This window comes from Budorcas taxicolor, chromosome Y (assembly GCF_023091745.1).
Source record: "Budorcas taxicolor isolate Tak-1 chromosome Y, Takin1.1, whole genome shotgun sequence".
NCBI lineage: Eukaryota > Metazoa > Chordata > Mammalia > Artiodactyla > Bovidae > Budorcas > Budorcas taxicolor.
Window position 1 is genome coordinate 7,148,189 of NC_068936.1, and position 25,038 is coordinate 7,173,226.

Consider the following 25,038-nt stretch of genomic DNA (forward strand, 5'->3'; position numbering starts at 1 on the left):
CAAAGGTGTGTGTCTGCACCTGAGGGAGGATCCTAGCAGTCTCACTGGAGCAGGATCTCAGATTTTGTCATAGAGGATTTGCACCAGGTGACACTCAGAGGGAAGCTGTGTCCCAGGTGATTGTCTTTGTTATCCCTGTGCCCAACTGTGGACTGGCTTCCTAGGCACGTGGGCTGTGTAGGTAAGCAGGGTTGCCTGACTGTAGGGAGTCCTACCTGGGCTTAATGAAACCAACTGAAAGAGAATATGCACATTTGGCAAATCAGTGAGGGTGGGTGGAATCAAGCCCTCTTGTTGTTTTTGAGATAGAAATGCTGATTTCTGCCCAAGGGAGGCATGAGGTGTGGGCCCAGAAAGGGCATTTCCCAGGTCATCATCTGTTTGGGGATCCCGTGGGTTAGGGTAGTAATAAACAGAAGGGACTACGTGTGGAAATACCACTTTATCATTATGCCCTCAGGTTGCATGCCTTGTATCAGAAGAGATCCTCTACCTATGTGCACCTTCCTGACAACATTGCTATTTATTAAAATATCTTTTTTTAATTTTTATATTATTTGTGTATTTATTTTACTTTATAATATTGTATTGGTCTTGCCACACATAAACATGAATCCTCACAACACTGGATCACATCCAGGCCTGTCATAATCTCTGGGGGGGCTTGGAGACTCAGGCATCTCTTTGGCCTTTTCCTGCTAAAGGGAGATAGCAGTTGGAAGCACAGGTAGACAGGTGCACATAGAAAGCTACACAGATAGAAAGAACAAGAGGTCTCACTCAGAATGTTGTGAGACCTAAGGGATGGTAGGCTAGCAACAGGGACACAGTATTGACCAGGAATGACCTAGATAGTTACACACCGAGAAAACAGCTCTCCATGTCAGCTGAGCCCAGACGTCCTTGTTTTCTGATCCTCTGAACAATTGCACAGACAATGGATCAGACTAGCCTGACTGGTACTGTGAAGCTGTCCAAGGTGATGGGAGAATGCAGAATGCAAGTGCATGTCACTCAGTTGTCCAGAGCGAGCCTTTCCAACCTGTCTGATTCTCTGCAGATCAGTCCCTGACAGGAGCAAATGCCAAAATTTTGTAACCTTTGAGGCTAAGTCACAGAGTTAGAAGTGCAACCTGACATGATCAATGAGCAAGTGCAAGAAAACAGCCAGGACAAAGAAACTCATGTGGTTACCAAAACTCATGTTCCTGGAGAAGAAAGCTTGTACTTCTGCATATGTGCAAGTTTCCTGTTAGGGATGTTAATGTGTACACAAGCATGTGTGTGTATATGTGCACACAAAATTGCCTGACAGTACACTTGAGAATACGAGGTGTCGGAACTGATCTAACCAGGTGATGGAAGTTGGAGAGCAGAACCATGAAAGCCATAGGGAAAGGTACATACTCGGGCCATCAGAAGCACTGGAGCCAGGGTACCAATGCCTGTTATCCCACTGAATGAGCAATTTCTAAGTGGGATAACAGTGGTGCACCCAGGATGCCTGGCAGAAAGGAGAGGCATGAAGAAAGTGCCTGGGGGCCAACAGTGAGAGTGCAGAGAATCCGAGGCACAGAACAGGCTGCAATCCCAGACACAGAAGCTGTGGTGGGTGACCCCATAGCCTCTTGGACATGCAGCTACAAAGGCCTTATCTTCCTTCTCGAATGTTGGGCATTCTTTCCCTGACCTTACCATGAGCATGAACACTGCTTGCCATTTTTGTAAGGTTTCAGAAATGGACCAACACGGCAGCATAAGCACTTGCTACCTGCATAGTCTTCCAGTCTGAAACATCACTCTTTGTACTCTTTGCACAAAGCATATGTAGGGGGTCAGGACTATAGGATGCATTGCTTATATTGATCCTCTTGCTGCTCCCAGCCCCACAGGGTTGGGTAACTAGGCAGGCTGGTACATGTTCTCATATGGAGAACAGAACCACTTTGAAAGGGCCTCAGTAGGATAAATGGGCAGATGTTCATGTCTCTCGCACCAGTGAGTCATGGAACTTAATAGGGAGTTGTCCTTAGTGACTCACTGGCAGGTGTTTAAACAAGGTTCAGGGAACTTCCTCATGCCAGCAGAGCATGCATCATTTCTCCCTCTATGAAAAGTGTAGCCAAGCCACCTCAGGCCTGTGCAGGTTCACGTCTGTCCAGTCAGGGATGGAGGGTTACCCGACACCTTCTGCGGTTCAGCAGAGGCTGCCCACTGTTGGCTTTCAAGTTTGAGACAGCACTCTCCAAACCTGTTGACTAAAAAAGTCTGATCTTTTGGTGCAACTCACTCAGGAGGAGAAGGGCTTGCCTTTACATCAAGGATAAGCTTCTCTATGAGTGCCGGAGACCATACAGTGGCAAATGGTAACAACACCACTTAAAGAGATGGAGACACACAGCCACCAGCTCTGGTACACACAAGGAAGGATTGCCCCAAACAGTGCTATGCCAAAGCAAAGATAAGGAGACAAAGAGAGAGCTCTGTTACCCAAAGGTCCTGGTGTCCCTGAACAATGGAGATCAACGTGGCAAACGGTGGGGTTTTTCCCTACTCCCCTAGCATCTGGCAAGCAACAGTCTCTCTGTCCCATGGAGAAAAGTATCCAGCTACTTGACACCCCTGTGTGTCCTTTGGATGCTCATGGAGAGCTCCCAGTTATTGAAGGTCCTGTGGGACACAGGAGAGTGCTGTTCAGATTGTGGACCAGGAACCTGTGGTTGGAATTTCCAGATCCAGATCAATGACAGTGCCTGAGGTCGTGGCAGATGAAAAACTCACTAGCTCCCTGGAGCAGAATCAGGCCACGTGGTGGAGCTGGAGCCCAGGAAACATCCTCCTAGATGCCCTCCATTCTAGGGGCGTGTCCATAGCATGCCATCCACTACCTTCTTGGCCATTGTTATAGATTTGGTTCAGCTGCATGTGCGTGGCTCACAACCTAGGGCCCCAGCTGTTTGGCTGATGTCTCAGGACCCGTTCACCTCTTCCCATAGTCTCAGGCCACCCTGCACACACACCAGCCATAGTCTCCCAACCATGACGCACACTTCCCACACCAAAAACGCTAGTGGGCCCCACAGGTTTACTGCACCCTGGGCCGCCATTAAACACCACTTGCTGTGGTGCTATCATGTCCTGTCCCTTCACATCTGACCCAGCCTGGGGTCATGGCAAGAGCCAGGAGGAGCATGAGAGGCAGTCAGAGGAATGCAGGAGCATCCTGGGACCCCAGACCTTCTTAGTTGTGAGCCTGGGTACTCAGGAGGATGGGGCCCTGCGGCCTGTCCTGGTGATGCTGTGCATGGCTGGGACGTTGCAGTCACCAGTGATCACACCAGGCGAAGATGCCACCCTCTTCAAGGTGGAGGCAGGAGAGGATGGTGAGGCCCAGGTGGATGGAGACGTAGCAGGGACCAGAGGGTGTTCCAGCTGCTTGCAGAGGACATCATTGAGGACATGGAGGTTGTGGCAGACGAGCAGCAGAAACAGGGGTCCTCCCAGGAGCTGGAGGAGAAGACAATGAAGAAGCAGAGCCAGGAAAGACCTGGAGGCCTGAGTGAGCTTCCAGCACTAGATGTGCTGCATGTGCTCGCAAACCTGCAAGTGGAACTGAGCATGAGAAAAATCTCAGGGCCTACGTTTGTTTCATGTGCAAGAGCCATCAGAGGAGGAAGGGTGACTTGGCTCAGAAGAGTGCCATCATCCAGAGCATCCCTGGCTTCTGGGCCAAAATGGTATCCTTTCTGCTGCTCCGTGGGGTCCGCTGCTCAGGAGGAAGGGGAGGTGCAGAGGCAGGAGCAGGAGGAGGGGTGGAGGAGAGGGCGCAGGATGGGTGCTGGTGGACACTGAAGGAAGTGTGGTACTGGGAAATTGGCAGGCTCCAAAGGCACAGCTGAGTAGAGTCTGGGCAGGGCCACACCTGTAAGTGTCACAACCATGACTTTGTGTGTCTACTTCAGGCCTCCATCTGAGGAGGAACAGCCTCTAAGTCAGAAATGACCAGAGACAGTACACCAGAGCAGCCTTAGCTGACAGTTATTGTTGTCAAGGTGAATGATCCCGAAAATAACTGAGATATGGGAGTCACACACACACACACACACACACACATATACACAAACCCACACAACATATGTACACATACACTAACAAACATCAACCCCTTTGCTTTCAGACACGGTTTGTCTCAAAGACTGTAAGTCCTACCATGTAAGCAGTGACATGCCACTACCCAGCCTACACAGGTCTGGGAAATAATAGCTATCAGAAACAACCCCTGCTTGGGGAATGCAGACCACCTCAGATGCAGAACACCACCAGGAACACAGAGCTATGAGCTTGTCTGATGATATGGCAGGGCCTGAATTCATGAACATGCCTGTTCCAGTGTTCTTCTTCCACCCCAGAATGGGGCTGATGCCCCTGGCTCTTGGCCCAGCATTTGGCATAAATGGCTCCTTGACCTCAAGCAGATTATGAACCACCCCCAAGTTTCTGTCATGATCAGCGACCAAGATAAAACTTTCTCAGCTACATGATCGACTTGAATGTCAATGAGGGAGACTTGGGACAGGTGGGTATGGGACTTTGTGGGGTGTGGGAGGATCGTGTTATCCATGTTCATACACTGTGAGAGTTTGGAGAGGCTTCGTGGAAGCTGTTAATGCCTGCCTGGGAGGCAAGCTGAGGACCCTAGAAGCTTGCACCTATTCTCTCCTCCCTATCATAGCAGGTACAGGTGCAAGCCATCCATGGTCATGCAGCAAGCTGATCTTTTCCTTTCGGGACCACCCCTACTTCTTGAAAACAGTGGTCATTAAGGAGTATTACCTTGACATCACTGATAAAACGTGAGTCCGGGGGTGATGATTGCGGGTGTGCAGGGGTGTAGAAGATCCACCTGTGGGATCCACATCCGTCTCCCCTGTCTATCTGCAGGGTATAGGGGACATCGTTCCACTCCAGTCCATTTGTTCTGGAACTTTGAACAGGGAGCACCAGCTGCAGGCTGGACACCAGGAGCCTTAAATTTTTCAACTGGTTGTCAGGCCACAAATGCCCAGAATCAAACAGGATTTCTGAGGTGGGGTTGCTTGGTACTGCATACAGTTGATGCTTGTTGTTGGAGTCCTTGGCTTCTCTTGTGAGTGTTCGGGTCCTGGTCAGCCCAGGGTTGACCTTGCTCAGCAGCAAGGTGCTGCCAGCAGATCATCAGTGAAGACGAGTGGGATGATCCCCTGAAGGACTACCCCAGGAGGGAAGTTTCTTCCATGACAGAAACACATGTCATGAAGGGGTCTGGAGGTGGGCCATGAAGGGACAGCCATGTGATATTACAGGGACACTGTCCTTTCCCAAGTGGGGATGCTCAGTCTCATGCAAGCTGGCTACGGAGCCTGAATTTGGGCCATGCATGTGGCAGGTGGCCTGCTGAGACTGGAGGACTGGGGATTCAGTGTGTCCGTGAGTGAAGCAAGTCCCCTCAAATCAGTTGTGGTTGCAGAGTGAGAGTCCTAGCTGATACTACTAGAGGCAGGGTGAATTAAGTTTCTTTGTCAGAATCATCCTTCCATGGGTCCTGCCATCCCCTGGCCTCCTGTCGGTCACTGAGTTTGAGATTGCCTGGGCCCTTCACTTGTGCCCCTTACTCTGGGAAGGTGTATCATCGAACAGGTGTCCTCTCCGGGGTCCCAGTGCACCTGTGTGCTGACTTTGGGATCTTCTGTGAATTTCCACATCCACCATTCGGTGGCTCAGCACCACCACACATGCTGCATTGGAAGCGGTTTCAGGCTACCTTGGGAAAATATGGAAGAGCTCGGGGAGGAGGTGGACAGGAAGCCACAGGACAGGACACGGTGCCTACTGACTCCATCTCCGACACTGCAGAGACCAAGCACCCTTAGACTGGGGATGCCTCCTGCTTCCTCTTATGGTTGCTCGGCACCTCCCTGTCACCTTCATATCTACATCTTCCATGGGCGAGACACATGCACAGATGCACACACACACACACAAACACATACACAAAAACACAGCCGACACAAACACATGCGTATATACAAACAGATGCTCTGCACAGGGACACAAATACAAACAGGGAACACAGGCTCCTGAAACACCTGTGTTTCCTGTTTAGGTTTATCTCCCCATGCTGACCATGTGTGTGTATACACACATGTGCTTGTTTCAAACATGTTTGTGTGTGTGTGTGTGTATGTGTGTGTGTGTGTGTGTGTGTGTGTTTGTGTTGGACCTAGGGCAGACACAGAGATGAAGGTACCAGAGAGGAGTTGTTGACAAACCATAAGAGAAGGCAGGAGGAGTCCCCATTGTAAGGGTGGTTGTTTGCCATATCTCTGCAAGGACCCTCTGCAGGATGTGAATGAAGGAAGGACAGCCAGTGATAACTCCGGACCATGACTCCAGAGATCTGCAATTAGACCAAATATAAAAACACACTCACCACTTCCATCTTGTTATTGTATTTGTTTGGACCGGGAAGAGGGGGTGCAGGGTCTGAAGATTCATCAAGGACAAATCAGATGGGGTTGGTCTTTGAAACCACTGGCTGTGGAGCCCTCAGTCTGTGGGCACATGGGCTGTTCTGTGGAAATGTGGACGTGGCTACGGCAGGACTGGGATGGTGAGGAGGCTAAGGTCCTGCAGAGAAGGGCAGAAACCCAAAGGAGGAAGAGGCACAGATTGTCTGCTGCACTGGAGACTTGTTCCACACACGTGAGGAGAACCAGGAAGGTCCTGGGCCTGTGCTGCCCAGGATCAGCCCATCAGCCAGCACACTCTTTCCATGAGGGTGGCACACACTCACATTATGTGACACAAAACACAAGATGAGCTAAGGTTTTGTGCATGCAAAACCACAGGCATCCTTCGAGAGACAGGGTGTGAAGGTGGCATGCCTACAGGCACTTCCAGCCTCCCTGGCAGTGCAGGTAGGCAAAGAAAGTGCAGGGGTGGGTGTACGTATGTGGCTCTCTGCCAGGATGTGCCTGTGAGGGAGAGAAGAAGGAAGCAAGAATGCTGGGCTTATTGTATGTCCCAAGAGACCTCTAGAGAGTGGGAGATAGGGAAGCCCCTGGGGTCAGTTTGAAGCCTGCTGCTTTCCAGGGTCCAGGATCTAGGCAATAGCAGTCCTGCCAAAGGTAACCAACCCATGGCTCATGCTGAAAGTCCTGACATAAATTCCTTCTTTCCTCTGGGGTCATGCCCCTGGCTGTGGGGTCTAGACGGGCAAAGGTGCATGGCTGCACCTGAGGGGAGGATTCTGGCAATCTTGCTGGAGCAGATTCTCTGATTTTGTCATAGAGGATCTGTTCCAGGTGATCCTCAGATGGATCCTGACTTCCAAGTGACTGTCTTAGATGTCTTTGGGCCCAACCAATGACAGGCTTCATTGGCAGGCACTTCAGCTGTGTGGGCAAGCAGGTATAGCTGATTGGATGAAGACCTACTTGGTCTTAATGAGGGCAACTGAAAGGGAGTCTTTGCATTTAGTAAATCAGTGAGGCATGGGTGGTTCAAACACTCAGTGCTGTCACAGAGTTAGAAGTGCAACCTGACATGATTGATGAGCAAGTGAAGAAAAATAACCAGGACAAAGAGGTTCAAACACTCAGTGCTGTCACAGAGTTAGAAGTGCAACCTGACATGATTGATGAGCAAGTGAAGGAAAATAACCAGGACAAAGAAAGTCGAGTGCTAACCAAAATTCATGTTCTTGGAGAAGAAAGCTTATATTTCTGCATATGTGCAAGTTTCCTCTCACGGATGTTAGAGTGTTCATGCATGTGTGTGCAGATGAGCCTTCCAGTACGCTTAAGAGTATGAGCTGTCAGAACTGACCTAACCAGGTGATGGAAGTTGAACAGCAAAAACATGAAAGCCATATGGAAAGGTATGTAGACTCTAGCTAGCAGAAGCACTGAAGCCAGGGTACTTACTGATCCCCGTTATCTCACTGAGTGAGCAAGTTCTGAGTGGAATCACAGTGGTACAGCAAGGATGCCTGGCAGAAAGGAGAGGCAGGAAAAAATTGCCTGGGGGCGACCAGTGAGAGTGCAGAAGATCTGAGACACAGAACAGGCTGCAATCCCAGACACAGAAGCCATGGTGGGTGACCGCACAACCCCTTGAACACCCGGATACAGGGCCATCCCAGCCTTCTCAAGTGCCAGACATACTTTCCCTGACCTTACCATGAGCATGAGCAACCCTTGCCTTTTTTTGTGTGGTTTCAGTGATGGACCAAAACTGCAGCATAAGTACCTGTTACCTGCAGAGTCTTACAATTTGAATCATCACTGTTTGTACTCTTTGCAGAAAACATATATTGGGTATTGGGACTATAGGATAGATAGCTTAGCTTGATCCTCTTGCTGCTCCCAGCCCCACAGGTTTGGGTGACCAAGCAAGCTTGAATGTGTTCTCACATGGAGAACAGAACCACTTTGAAAGGGCCTCGATAGGGTAAATTGGCAGCCATACAGGTTTCTGGCACCAGTGGGTCATGTAACTTAATGGGGAGCTGTCCTTACCATCTCCTAGGCAGGTAGTCAAATAATGTTCAGGGAGTTCCCTCAGGCCAGCAGGGCATGCCCCGTTTCTCCATCTGTGCAAAGTGTGGCCAAGCCACTTGAGGCCTTTGCAGCATTCACGTCTGTCCAGCGAGGGAGGGAGAGAGGGTCGCACCTCACCTTCTGCCGTTCAGCAGTGACTGCCCATGGTTGATTTTCAAGTTTGAGAAAGCACTCTCCGAATGTGTGGACTAACATAGTCTAATCCCTGGAGAGACTTTACCTACCAAACTGCAAGCAGACTTCTTTGCTAAGATTTCTGGGGGTTCTGGGCAGTCACCATCCACCTCACAAGGGGTGGCAGAGTTACACCCAGAAAACTGAGCAGCAGAGACAAGAAAGGCGACAAGTTGCAGCAACTGTGCTTGCCAAACACCTGAGCTACTTGGTCCTGGGAAGGGCACAAAACACAGTCCCAACCAAATCTGCGACTCTAAAGTCTACCTAAGTGCTGATCCTGAGCGGCTTAGACCAGGGAGGTGCATGCAGCCTAGGGCTGGCCTCAGACGTTTCCTGGTGGAGCAACGTAGAGCCTGAGCAGTTTGTGCACCACAAGCAGGGGCAGGCCCAGCGAGGCTGAGACACTGCATGCACAGGACAGTGTTATTTGTTTGCAGCATCTCTCCCTCCCCACAGCACGACTGAACAAGTGAGCCTAAAAAAAAAAAAAAAAAAAGTGTCCACCACCACCTGCCCTGTGTCAGGATGAAAATCAGACACTGAAGAGACCAGCAAACAGAAGAAGTTAAACAAAGGGAACTACCTTGGAACTGACCCCACACTGCCCACAACACCAGAGAAAGTTCAGTTGCTCAGTCGTGTCCGTCTCTTTGTGACCCCATGAATCTCAGCACGCCAGACCTCCCTGTCCATCACCACCTCCAGGAGTTCACTCAGACTCACGTCCATCAAGTCTGTGATGCCATCCAGTGATCTTATCCTGGATCGTCCCCTTCTTCTCCTGTCCCCAATCCCTCCCAGCATCAGAGTCTTTTCCAATGAGTCAACTCTTTGCATGAGGTGGCCAAAGTACTGGAGCTTCAGCTTTAACATCATTCCTTCCAAAGAAATCCCAGGGTTGGTCTTCTTCAGAATGGACTGGTTGGATCTCCTTGCAGTCCAAGGGACCCTCAAGAGTCTTCTCCAACACCACATTTCCAAAGCATCAATTCTTCGGTGCTCAGCCTTCTTCACAGTCCAACTCTCATATCCATAGATGACCACTGGAAAAACGATAGCCTTGACTAGATGGACCTTAGTCGGCAAAGTAATGCCTCTGCTTTTGAATATGCTATATAGGTTGGTCATAACTTTTCTTCCAAGGAGTAAGCGTCTTTTAATTTCACGGCTGCGGTCACCATCTGCAGTGATTTTGGAGCCCCCCAAAATAAAGTCTGACACTGTCTCTACTGTTTCCCCATCTATTTCCCATGAAGTGATGGGACCAGATGCCATCATCTTCGTTTTCTGAATGTTGAGCTTTAAGCCAACTGTTTCACTCTCCTCTTTCACTTGCATAAAGAGTATTTTTAGCTCCTTTTCACTTTCTGTCATAAGGGTGGTGTCATCTGCATAACTGAGGTTATTGATATTTCTCCTGGCAATCTTGATTCCTGCTTGTGTTTTTTCCAGTCCAGCGTTTCTCATGATGTACTCTGCATATAAGTTAAATAAGCAGGGTGACAATATATAGCCTTGACACACTTCTTTTCCTATTTGGAACCAGTCTGTTGTTCCATGTCCAGTTCTAACTGTTGCTTCCTGACCGGCATACAGATTTCTCAAGAGGCAGGTGAGGTGATATTCCCATCTCTTTCAGAATTTCCCACAGTTTATTGTTATACACACAGACAAAGGCTTTGGCATAGTCAATAAAGCAGAAATAGATGTTTTTCTGGAACTCTATTGCTTTTTCCATGATCCAGCAGATGTTGGCAATGTGATCTCTGGTTCCTCTGCATTTTTTCTAAAACCAGCTTGAACATCAGGGAATTCACGGTTCACGTATTGCTGATTTCTGGCTTGGAGAATTTTGAGCATTAATTTATTAGCATGTGAGATGAGTCCAATTCTGCAGTAGTTTGAGCATTCTTTTGCATTGCCTTTCTTTGGAATTGGAATGAAAACTGACCTTTTCCAGTCCTGTGTCCACTGCTGAGTTTTCCAACCTTCCTGGCATATTGAGTGCAGCACTTTCACAGCATCATCTTTCAGGATTTGAAATAGCTCCACTGGAATTCCATCACCTCCACCAGCTTTGTTCGTAATGATGCTTTCTAAGGCCCACTTGACTTCACATTCCCAGATGTCTGGCTCTAGATGAGTGATCAACGCATCATGATTATCTGGGTCGTGAAGATCTTTTTTGTACAGTTCTTCCATGTATTCTCGCCACCTCTTCTTAATATCTTCTGCTTCTTTAGGTCCATACCATTTCTGTTCTTTATCATGCCCATCTCTGCAAGAAATGTTCCCTTGGTATCTCTGATTTTCTTGAGGAGATCTCCAGTCTTTCCCATTCTGTTGTTTTCCTCTATTTCTTTGCACTGTTCACTGAAGAAGGCTTTCTTATCTCTTCTTGCTATTCTTTGGAACTCTGCATTCAGATGCTTATATCTTCCCTAGTTGCTCCTTTGCTTTTCAACTCTCTTCTTTTCACATCTATTTGTAAGACCTCCCCAGCCTGCCATTATACTTTTTTGCATTTCTTTTCCATGTAGAAGGTCTTGATCCCTGTCTCATGTACAATGTCACGAACCTCATTCCATAGTTCATCAGGCACTCTATCTATCAGACCTAGGCCCTTAAATCTATTTCTCACTTCCACTGTATAATCATAAGGGATTTGATTTAGGTCATACCTGAATGGTCTAGCGGTTATCCCTCCTTTCTTCTATTTAAGTCTGAATCTGGCTATAAGGAGTTCATGATCTGAGCCACAGTCAGCTCCTGGTCTTGTTTTTTTTTGACTGTATAGAGGTTCTCCATCTTTGGCTTCAAAGAATATAATCAATCTGATTTTGGTGTTGACCATCTGGTAATGTGATCGGTGGCGGTAAGGAGATAGCCCTCGTCCAAGGTAAGGAACAGCAGCTGTACTTTGCTGGAGCAGCCATGAAGAGATACCCCACGCCAAGGTAAGAGAAACCCAAGTAAGATGGTAAGTGTCGCAAAAGGGCATCAGAGGGAAGACACAGTGAAACCATACTCACAGAAAATTAGTCAATCTAATCACACTAGTACCGCAGCCTTGTCTAACTCAATGAAACCAAGCCATGCCAGCGGGACAACCTAAGAGGGGCGGGTCCTGGTAGAGAGGCCTGACAGAATGTGGTCCACTGGAGAAGGGAATGGCAAGCCACTTCAGTATTCCTGCCTTAAGAACCCCATGAACAGCAGGGAACGGCAAAAGGATAGGATACCAAAAGAGGATCCCCCAGGACATTAGGTGACTGATATGCTACTAGAGATTAGTGGAGAAATAACTCCATAAAGAATGAAGGGATGGAGCCAAAGCAAAAACAATACCCAGTTGTGGATGTGACTGGTAATAGAAGCAAGATCCGATGCTATAAAGAGCAATATTGCATAGGAACGTGGAATGTCAGGTCCATGAATCAAGGCAAATTGGAAGTGGTCAAACAAGAGATGGCAAGGGTGAACGTTGACATTCTAGGAATCAGCGAACTAAAATGGACTGGAATGGGTGAATTTTACTTAGATGATTATTATGTCTACTACTGCAGGCAGGAATCCCTCAGAAGAAATGGAGTAGCCATCATGGTCAACAAAAGAGTCTGAAATGCAGTACTTGGATGAAATCGCAAGAACGACAGAATCATCTCTGTTCATCTCCAAAGCAAACCGTACAATATCACAGTCATCTAAGTCTATGCCCCAACCAGTAATGCTGAATAAGCTGAAGTTGAACGGTTTTATGAAGACCTACAGGATCTTTTACAACTAACACCCCAAAAAGATGTCCTTTTCATTACAGGGGACTGGAATGCAAAAGTAGGAAGCCAAGAAACACCTGGAGTAACAGGCAAATTTGGCCTTGGAATGCAGAATGAAGCAAGGCAAAGACTAATAGAGTTTTGCCAAGAAAATCCACTGGTCATAGCAAACACCCTCTTCCAACAACACAAGAGAAGACTCCACCCATGGACATCACCAGATGGTCAACACACCAGAGAAAGGGTCAGATATATCTTTACTATTTTTACAATCATTCTGTTTGTTTGTTTTTACCTTTTTTGTTTGTTTGTTTTTTGTCTTTTATTCTTGTTGTGTGGTTGTTTTTTCTTCTTTTTCTTTCTAACTTTTTGAAATTGTTAAGTCCTCTATTTCTCCTTTAATTTTTATTTCTATAAGCTACTATTACTTAAACAACAACAACAACAACAACCGTTTTCTAAAGCAAACACCATGTATAGTCTTTGTGTGGTTGTTGTTGTTGTTTAATAATTCTTGTGGTTTTGTTTTTGTTGTTGTTCTTTTTTTTTTCCCCCTTTCTTCTTCTTTTCTTTAATATTGTATTTTTGAAAATCCAACCTCACTCTAGGTTTTTAAATTTTACTTTTTGTTTTTTGTTGTCAATTTTGTACATTTAAAAACCCAAACTTCACTACCAAATTTTACCTGAGAGCGAGATTACTGTCTTGACCACTCTCTCCTCCTTTGGACTCTCCTTTTTCACCACCAGGTGGCCTGTCTCTTCTCTCCCCCATCTCTTCTCTACCCACCTCTGTGAATCTCTGTGTGTTCCAGATGGGGGAGAACACTTAAGGAACTGGCTACTGGCTGGATCTGTCTCTCGCCTTTTAATTTCCCTCTTTTATCCTCCTGGCTACCTCTATCTCCTTCCTCCCTCTCCTCTTCTCTGTATAACTCCGTGAAAACCTCTGAGCAGCCCAGACTGTGAAGCGCACATAAGGAAGTGATTACTGGCAAGCCTGCTCTCTCCTCTTTCGATCCCACCTCATCTCATTCCAGTCACCTCTAACTATCCCCTCCCTCTTCTCTTCTCCATGTAACTCAGTGAACTTCTCTGGCTGTCCCTCAATGTGGAGAAACTTTTCATTTTTAACCTAAATGTTTTATCATCACTGCTGTATAGATGGAGAAGTCTTGAGGCTACTGTAAAAATAAAGCTGAAAACCAGAAGCAGGACGCTTTAGTCCAAATCCTGAGAACATCAGAGAACTCCTGAATCCAGGGAATATTAATCAATAGGAGCTCATCAAATGCCTCCATACATACACTGAAAGCAAGCACTACCCAAGGGTCAACAAGTTCTCCAAATTATTATGCAAATTCTCCAGCAACATAGGAACACACCCCTGAGCCTCAATATACAGGCAGCTCAAAGTTACTCCAAAACCTTGATGTCTCATAACCCATTACTGGTCACTCCATTGCACTCCAGAGAGAAGAAATCCAGCTCCAACCACCAGAACTCCAACACAAGCCTCCCTAGCCAAGAAACTTTGACAAGCCACTGATACAACCCCACTCACAGTGAGGAAACTTCAATATAAAGAGGACTCCACAAATTTCCAGAAACACAGCAATGTAACCAAAATGAAGAGACAGAGGATTACTCAGCAGGTAAAGGAACAGGAGAAATGCCCACCAAACCAAACCAAAAAGGAAGAGAAAGGGAATCTACCTGAGAAAGAATTCTGAATATTGATAGTGAAAACGATCCAAAATCTTGAAATAAAAATGGAATCACAGAAAAATAGCCTGGAGACAAGGATGAGAAGATGCAAGAAAGGTTTAACAAGGATCTAGAAGAAATAAAAAAGAGTCAATATATAATGAAGAACCCAATAAATGAGATCAGAAACATTCTGGAGGCAACAAATAGTAGAATAACGGAGGCAGAAGATAGGATTAGTGAAATAGAAGATAGAATGTAGAAATAAATGAATCAGAGAGAAAAAAGAAAAATGAATTAAAAGAAATGAGGACAACCTCAGAGACCTCCAGGACAATATGAAACCCTCCAACATTCGAATATAGGAATCCCAGAAGAAGAAGACAAAAAGAAAGACCATGAGAAAATCCTTGAGGAGATACTAGTTGAAAATTTCCCTAAAATGGGGAAGGAAATAATCACCCAAGTCCAAGAAACCCAGAGAGTTCCAAATAGGATAAACCCAAGGCAAAACACCAGAAGACACATATTAATCAAATTAACGTACAGCAAACACAAAGAACAAATATTAAAAGAAGCAAGGGAAAAACAAGAAAGAACACACAAGGGGATTCCCATAAGGATAACAGGTGATCTTTCAATAGAAACTCTTCAGGCGAGGAGGGAATGGCAAGACATACGTAAAGTGATGAAATAAAATAAGCTACAGCCCAGATTACTGTACCCAGCAAGGGTCTCATTCAAATATGAAGGAGAAATCAAAAGCGTTACAGACAAGCAAAAGCTGAGAGAATTCAGCACCACCAAACCAACTCTCCAACAAATGTTAAAGGATATTCTCTAGACAGGAAACACAAAAAGGGTGTATAAACCTGAACCCAAAACAATAAAGTAAATGGCAATGGGATCATACTTATCAATAATTACCTTAAACATAAATGGGTTGAATGCCCCAACCTAAAGGTAAAGACTGGCTGAATGGATACAAAAACAAGACCACTATATATTCTGCCTACAAGAAACCCACCTCAAAACAAGGGACACACATAGACTGAAAGTGAAAGGCTGGAAAATGACATATCACGCAAATAGAGACCAAAGGAAAGCAGGAGTGGCAATACTCATATCCAATAAAATAGACTTTAAAACAAAGGCTGTGAAAAGAGGCAAAGAAGGCCACTACATAATGATCAAAGGAATAATCCAAGAAGAAGATTTAACAATTATAAATATATGTGCACCCAACGTAGGAGCACCACAATATGTAAGACAAATGCTAACAAGTATGGAAGGGGAAATAAACAATAACACAATAATAGTGGGAGACGTTAATACCCCACTCACACCTATGGACAGATCAACAAAACAGAAAATTAACAAATAAATGCAAACTTTAAATGACACAATAGACCAGTTAGACCTAATTGATATCTATAGGACATTGCACCCCAAAACAATGAATTTCACCCTTTTCTCAAGTGTGTACGGAACTTCTCAAGGATAGATCACATCCTGGGCCATAAATCTAACCGTGATAAATTCAAAAAAATCGAAATCTTTCCAAGCATCTTTTCTGACCAAATGCATTAAGATTAGATCTCAATTACAGGAGAAAACCTATTAAAAATTCCAATATATGGAGGCTGAACAACACGCTTAGAATAACCAACAAATCACAGAAGAAACAAAAAAAAGAAATCAAAATATGCATAGAAACAAAGGAAAACGAAATCACAACAACCTAAAACCTGTGGGACACTATAAAAACAGTGCTAAGAGGAAAGTTCAGAGCAATACAGGCATACTTCAAGAAACAATAAAAACGGCAAATAAATAACTTAACTCTACACCTAAAGCAACTAGAAAAGAAAGAAATGGAGAACCCCAGAGTTAGTAGAAGGAAAGAAATATTTAAAATTAGGGCAGAAATAAATGCAAAAGAAAGAAAAAAGACCAAAGCAAAAATCAATAGAGCCAAAAGCTGGTTCTTTGAAAGCATAAATAAAATTGACAAACCATTAGCCAGACTCATCAAGAAACAAAGGGAGAAAAATCAAATCAATAAAACTAGGAGTGAAAATGGAGAGATCAAAACAGACAACACAGAAATACAAAGGGTCATAAGAGACTACTATCAGCAATTATATGCCAATAAAATGGACAACGTGGAAAAAATGGATAAATTCTTAGAAAAGTACAACTTTCCAAAACTGAGACAGGAAGAAATAGAAAATCTTAACAGACCCATCACAAGCATGGAAATTGAAACTGTAATCAGAAATCTTCCAGCAAACAAAAGCCCAGCTCCAGACGGCTTCACAGCTGAATTCTACCAAAAATTTCGAGAAGAGCTAAGACCTATCCTACTCAAAATCTTCCAGAAAATTGGAGAGGAAGCTAAATTTCAAAACTCATTCTATGAGGCCGCCATCACCCTAATACCAAAACCTGACAAAGATGCCACAAAAAAAAAAAAAAAAAAAAAAAAAAAAAAGAAAACTACAGGCCAATATCACTGATGGACATAGATGCAAAAATCCTTAACAAAATTCTAGCAATCAGAATCCAACAACACATTAAAAAGATCATACACCATGATCAAGTGGGCTTTATCCCAGGGATGAAAGGATTCTTCAATAACCACAAATCAATCAATGTAATTCATCACAGTAACAAATTGAAAAATAAAAGCCATATGATTATCTCAATAGATGCAGAGAAGGCCTTTGATAAAATTCAACATCCATTTATGATAAAGACTCTCCAGAAGGAACATACCTCAACATAATAAAAGCTATATACGACAAACCCACAGCAAACATTATCCTCAATGGTGAATAACTGAAAACATTTCCCCTAAAGTCAGGAACAAGACAAGGGTGCCCACTCTCATCGCTACTATTCATTATGGTTCTGGAAGTTTTGGCCACAGCAATCAGAGCAGAAAAAGAAATAAAAGGAATCAAAATTGGAAAAGAAGAAGTAAAACTTTCACTGTTTGCAGATGACATGATCCTCTACATAGAAAACCCTAAAGACTCCACCAGAAAATTACTAGAGCTAATCAATGAATACAGTAAAGTTGCAGGATATAAAAGCAACACACAAAAATCCCTAGCATTCCTATACAGTAATAATGAGAAAGTAGATAAAGAAATTAAGGAAAGAATTCCATTCGCCATTGCAAAGAAAAGAATAAAATACTTAGAAATATATTTACCTAAAGAAACTGAAGACCTATATATAGAAAACTATAAAACACTGATGAAAGAAATCAAAGAGGACACTAACAGATGAAGAAATATACCATGTTCATGGATCAGAAGAATCAATATCGTGAAAACGAATATACTACCCAAAGCAATCTGCAGATTCAATGCAATCCCTATCAAGCTAGCAGCGGTATTTTTCACAGTACTAGAACAAATAATTTCAAGATTTGTATGGAAATACAAAAAACCTCAAATACCAAAGCAATCTTGAGAAAGAAGAATGGAACTGGAGGAATCAACTTGCCTGACTTCAGTCTCTACTACAAAGCCACAGTCATCAAGACAGTATGGTACTGGCACAAAGACAGAAATATAGATCAATGGAATAAAATAGAAAACCAAGAGATAAATCCACACACATATAGACACCTTATCTTTGACAAAGGAGGCAAGAATATACAATGGAATAAAAGACAATCTCTTTAATAAGTGGTGCTGGGAGAACTGGTCAACCACTTGTAAAAGAATGAAACTAGATCACTTTCTAACACCACACACACACACAAAAATAAACTCAAAATGGATTAAAGATCTAAATGTAAGACCAGAAACTATAAAACTCCTAGAGGAGAACATAGGCAAAACAAACACTCTCCAACATAAATCACAGCAGGATCCTCTATGATCCACCTCTGACAATACTGGAAATAAAAGCAAAAATAAACAAATGGGATCTAGTTAAAATTAAAAGTTTCTGCACAACAAAGAAAAATATAAGCAAGATGAAAAGACAGCCATCTGAATGGGAGAAAATAATAGCAAATGAAGCAACTGACAAACAACTATCTCAAAAATATTCAAGCAATTTACACAGCTCAGTTCCAGAAAAATAATTGACCTAATCAAAAAATGGGCCAAAGACCTAAATAGACATTTCTCCAAAGAAGACACAGGGATGGCTAACAAACACATCAAAAGATGCTCAACATCACTCATTATTAGAGAAATGCAAATCAAGACCACAATGAGGTACCACTTCACAGCAGTCAGAATGGCTGTGATCCAACAGTCTGCAAGCAATAAATGCTGGAGAGGGTGTGGAGACAAGGGAACCCTCCTACACTGTTCATGGGATTGCAAAGTAGTACTGCTACTATGTAGAACAGTGTGGAGATTCCTTAAAAAATTGCAAATAGAACTGCCATATGACCCAGCAATCCAACTGCTGGGCATACACACTGAGGAAACCAGAATAGAAAGAGGCACATGTACCCCAATGTTCATTGCAGCACTGTTTATAATAGCCAGGACATGGAAACAACCTAGATGTCCATCAGCAGATGAATGGATAAGAAAGAAGTGGTATATATACACAATGGAGTATTACTCAGCTATTAAAGAGAATACCTTTGAATCAGTTCTAATGAGATGGATGAAACTGGAGTCGATAATACAGAGTGAAGTAAGCCAGAAAGAAAACCACCAATACAGTGTACTAACACATACATATGGAATTTAGAAAGATGGCAATGATGACCCTGTATGCAAGACAGCCAAAAAGACATAGATGTGTTTATCAGACTTTTGGACTCAGAGGGAGAGGGAGAGAGTGGGATGATTTGGGGGAATGACATTGAAACATGTATACTATCATGTAAGAAACGAATCACCAGTCTATGTTCGATACAGGATGTAGGATGCTTGGGGCTGGTGCACGGGGATGATCTGGAGGGATGATGTGGGGTGGGAGGGGGGAGGGGGGTTCATGTTTAGGAGCTCATGTACACCCGTGGTGGATTCATGTCAATGTATCCCAAAACCAATACAGTACTATAAAGTAAAATAAAGTAAAAATAAAAATAAAAAAGAATTTTTATTTGGTAAATATATATATATATTTGCATATCTTAAAAAATGTAGTAATCTGAAAAGGATGTGTATATAGACATGTCAGTGTATATACACACATATCCTCAGACATCCAAGGAAAACAATTGTCAGTGAATTATAAATTAAAATATTCAGCCTGAAAATAGTGTAATTTTTGAAATTAACTTGCCAAAAATCATAGAGAATGAAATTTTAATTTAAGAAAATGTATACATAAAAAAACTTGGGATTCAGACAAAATTGCTAAATAAAGATAGTTCAATCCCTAGACCATCTATGGAAAAGAAAAGAAATACTCAGTATCATGTAATAACCTATAACGGAAAGACTCTACAAAAGAATAGATACGTATCTGCATAACTAAATCACTGTGATATACATCTGAAACTCAACATTGTAAATCAAATGTATTTATAGAGAAAAAAAAACTGTAAAGAAAGCTTTTAAAATACAAGGTTATAAAGAAAAATAATCCTAAAAAATGTAGAAGGTATATATGAATTGAAACAAAAATAGAAAACAACAAAAATAAAACTTGTGGGATAATAAAATAAGAGCTGCTTCTTTGAAAAAGAAAATCAGAAACATTGATACAACTGTGGCAAATCTAATAAGGGGACAAGGAGGTTAATTCCAATACTAGAAATGAGAAACAAAATGGGATTCTGAGAGGATAATATTCAACTCTGAGTGGAATTACTTTTGTTTCAGGAAAGTTCCAGTCAAGCAAAAACCTGGGGGAAGAAAGGGAAGGAAAGAAAGAGGAAGAGAGACAAAGGAAGAAAGGAAGAAAAGGAAAAGAAGACAGAAAGAAAACTAAATGTCTCAACAAATGTTGTAAACTATACAATAAAACAATTCTCCTTAAGATTTAAAAACAGAAATTGAAATTTATTAATCCAGATAATGATTGCTTTTGATGGTACTCAGAACAAGAAAACCCATTTACACATCACTGTTTAGAAGTCCTGGTCAACACAATATGATTATTAAAAAATAAAATAAAATAAAAATTGGCCATGTTATTTGTAAAAAGACAGCAGAAATAATTTTAAAAAAATTATTTCTACAAATACTAATTTTACTTACAATGTGTTGGCAACATTAATAAAATTATAAATTTTACCTGAAAAAAAAAAAAAGAAGAAGCAAAGCAGACAAGGAAATTCACAAAGGGCAATAACAAAATAGTAATCTTGACAGATATTCAATATATTTGTAAACAAAACAAACTGTCATTGTGTGAAAAAAAAAAAAAAGCAAAAATAAAGGCATCAATGGAAAACTAGAGGAAGCTCCTGAAAGAACTCAACTCACTATTAACTATTGTTTATTTGCAGGCACAGAAACTGACTCAAGTTAATTCTAAGAAGCAAAGCCCTAATGTTGTTATCTTTTCTCAGTTGTTTTGTTGTTGTTGTTGTTGTTGTTGTTTTGGTGAAAATCTAGAAAATTTAGGCTGGAGAGGGAAGAAGAGGATAGAGACTTAAAGTGCCTTTAGGAAGGAGGAGGAAAGAGAGGGGGTTGGAGATTTGATTGTGTTATTTGAACAGCATTGGTGAAGCTCAAACAAGGGAGGTAGCAAGCCATGCAGGCCTAGGGGAATAGCATTTCCAGAAGAACAGCAGTTGCAGTCTTGGATTGGGAAGGAATTGAATTTGATTGAGGAAAGCCAAAGCCAGTGTTGTCAAAAAGAGTACATTAGTGGGGAAAATAGTAGCGTAGAAGGACAGAGAATGGAAGAGAGGAAGCAGCCAGGGACCATATCACTGGAAACTTTTTATTTGAAAATAAACACAACTTGTACTCCTTAGGAGCATACTTCACAGCAACTAACAGTAACAGTGTTGATAATACTAAGCAACAATAAAAACACATAACTAAAACATTTCATATTTTTTACTATAGAAATCGAAGAAAGGAGATAAGAATGCAATAGTCTGCATATTTATTTATACATAGAGTTTTCACCTGAGACCAGAACACACACACACACACACACACACACACACACTCTTTATACACCTAAAAGTGTTTTAAGCTGACACTTAGCAAAGTGCCCAAGTAAACTAACTGTAAAGGCCTAGTAAAATATTTAAAGTGCAAATAAATCAATCAAGCTTTGAGCAAATAAATACAATTTATTTGAAATTGAATGTACACTCAGGAAAGTACCTAAACTGGAGACAATAGATTCACTACAGCTTAATCATCTGTAGTCCTTCCTCTTCAGTTCTGAGAGGGGTTCTAACCCCTTGGTGATTATCACTTTCCAGCATTTTGTGAAAGCTTCGAGTATTTAAATAAATTGAGGGGGGATAGTGGGGAGAGACAAAGAGGAAGAGAAAGGAAGAGGAAACAGAGAGATTGCTCCTGGCACAGGTCTACAGACAGGATCCCAGCTTCCTTGAATGGTGCACAGAGATTGCTAGGTATCTGTGCCAGGAGTGGAGAAAGGGTGACATTCAACTCCAGGAGGAGACTCAACTCCAGGAACCTACAGAGGCAGCCAAGTGTGCTGATGTTCAGGAACCAATACTTAGAGGGTACCCCAGAGGTCTGAGAAAGAGCCTTTGGAGACCGCAAGAAAAAAGGTTTCCACAAGTATAATCACAGATTAGATGGTTGGGTAGATTAGAGGAAGGGTAATTCTATGACCTGATAATTACTGAAATAAACGAGACAATTCTTGCACATCAGACAGTGTCAAGTAAGACTGAAACTCAGTGTTAGTTTGATACAATGGGAAATTATACACACAAAGAATTAGCTGTTAACTGTCCTACAGTTGAGTCCAAGGCAAGATAAGATACAGAACTGGAATCTTCACATGTTCAACTAGGGTAAGACTCACGTAACTGGAAAAGGTAAGGAAAAGTTCTAAAAAGGGTTTAATCACCCGGACTATTTTTATCCACTACATTTACTATTCTTGGACAACTCCATTGTAGCTTATGGGTAAGAGAACTCAATTTAACCCAATTCAAAAACTGAACAAATTCCCTGTGTTTGATCCTTTTCAGTTAAAACTATGGGTCCAGTACAAATCAAAGTGGACGCCAAGGCTCTTTTTGCTTTGAGAAATTTAACTTGCTTTACTACTGTGTCTGACACAGATATGGCTTCCTCATTGTGACTATAGGACAGCCAAATGGGAAAGGGGACAGAATGAATCAAATTCCCCTTTCGATCACTCAACAGGAGGTCCACAGGCACCAGGTCTCATTCTATTAACTATCTCTGCTTCTCCAACTGCAGTCAATGATACACAGCGCCTGCTTGATGTTTGCAAGGGTCTCTCACCAAACACAGGCATTTTAACCGTTGGCTTCCTTGAGATGTCCCTGGGCTAGGTAAACGCACTCTGAGACAGTGTTCCTTCTACCTTGGCTCTATGCCTGGAGTGAATGTATGCCTCTTCCTCAGCTGGGACAAGAAGCCACAGCCCTTCACTGATTAAATCCCGTGTCTGGTCCAAACTCACAACATAGCTTCTCCATCAACTTCTCCACTGCACGCTTTCAGGGCCAGGTTATCTTCGATCAGCACAAGAGGCACTTCAGAGAGTTCAGCAGCACAGGGGTCCATACCATAACAAAGACATTCAAATCTGGCTATATAGTTGATACTGAGATCTTCAAGGCATGGAAACAGTTGAAAATTACGTTGCTAAAACACTCTACAGATTATGTGTATAGTAGAGCTTTCAAGCTTACAAGTAACACGAAATATAAAAATAGGTTGTTACTTTCCCTTTCTCCACTTCTCTCATTCTCTCTCTCACACACACACATTCTTTTTACATGTTAAGACAATTACATGAAAAACAGATAATAGATTTTTAAATAACATTTCAATATGCAGATCAAACAAAACTGTACTTCCTGTATTTAAAACAAAAACACATAAATTAGCCATCAGCTTCCCTATATTTGATATTATTCAATAATGTTATACTTTGATTTTTTTTGTTGTTGTTTTTAATGGGGTTTTTAACTTTGACTGAAATACTTGTTTCATACGTACTGAAAGTAGAATTAACTTTTTTTTTTTCTTTTTTTGACCTCCTACTTTTAGATTTGGGGGGTGATGATTCAAAATCAGATGTGTTCACAGTAATGGATGCTACTTCCACCAATCCTGGTTGAAGAGCTTCCAGTGATACCCGAATAAAAACTTTTGTTTCAGGAGATAATCCTTCTAGCTTCTTAGGCTTCTTAAACATTGGATGACACTGGGTCTTGTGCTCCCTTTCCTCTTTCAAAGTTAAAAACTGTAGCCGACATTTGGAACACTGGTGAAAACTCTTTCCCCAGTGCCCTCTATGATGACGTCTGTATGCTGTTGCAGTTTTAAAAATTTTGAGACAAAACGGGCAAAGCAAATTCTTAGTGTTACCATGGTATGCTCTGAAATGTGCATCCACATCTGCAAAACTTGATGATCTGTAACTGCAAACCTGGCATACATAGGGCATTTCACCAGGCTTATGATTGTCTTTCATGTGCTCTAAGAGAACCTGATCTGTCTCAAAGGACAACTCACAGATGTGACAGACTGCGGAGGGCTCCTGGGGAGTGTGGACACTTTCAATGTGACACTGCAGCTGGAAGGGAGTAGGAAACTGGCGGAGGCAGTGCTGGCAGGTGTTGTGGGTTTTCCAACTGTCACCTCTCTGCCTCTCAAGTTCCAAATGGTGCCTCATGTGATTCATAAACTTGACATTTTTTAGAACTTTGAAGCAGCTGAGGCATTTAAACGCTGTGTGGGTCTTCGGTTCTGGCTCCCCAACTCCTATATGCTCTCCATAGTAGAAGTCATGAAGTAACACAATCAGATTTCCTTCGTGGGATCAACAATCTTGTTTGGACTTGCTAAATTGGAAAATCAGTTTTTGCCAGTCCATTTTCCCCTAAAGGTCTTACAGGCTTGCAATGAACATTGTCCTTTGGAAAAGGTGTTGGACAAGGTTCTCCATTCTGAACATGGCTTAGTGAGGTATGGACACGGTCTGGTGTGCTTTGCTGAGTGGTCACTGTATGAAAAATGCCTGAAGGGGAAAAAACTAAAGAATGTTCCCCTATAATGCCATTACTGAGCTTAGGCCTTTTGGGATTTCTGCTATTTGTTTCACAAGTGGAAAGTCGCTTTGGTACATGAGGACTTTTATTCATATCTCCTGCAGAAACCGCTGTTTCTACTGAATGCTGCAATGAACTTGTGAAGGTAATCAAAGAAGAACATAACTCCTTTGAAAAGCTATTAGGCACTATTTGTGGTGAAATATTTTTATAATCAGCTTGAGACAAAGGTTCAATAATAATAGGACTATCTGTTGATCTTGATTCAGATTCAGAAACTGGCAAGACAGTCTTTGCTTCTGATGTAGGAGTCACATGACTAACAGGCTGTAATTTGTGAGCATTACTTTTCCTGAAGTGACCATACCTTTTTCTCCTTGAACAAGAACCTGGGGTAAATCTGTTCAGTATGTTTGAAACGACTGGTTTTGAAGTTGAGGTCATCCCAACAAAGATCACATCAGCATCTCCATTACATGTTTCACTCCAACAAAGATCACTTCATCATCATCATCATCTACTTGTTTGGTTTCTCCCTCACTTTTCCATAGTTCTGGCTCTTGTTCTTCTTCACATAACATACATGGTAGTTCCAT

At 42.6% G+C, this 25,038-nt stretch overlaps 1 pseudogene; it reads right to left on the minus strand.

Annotated features, from left to right (window-relative positions):
- Positions 1-3,261: 3,261 nt before the first annotated feature.
- On the minus strand, positions 3,262-25,038 carry LOC128070943 (zinc finger protein 280B-like; annotated as a pseudogene).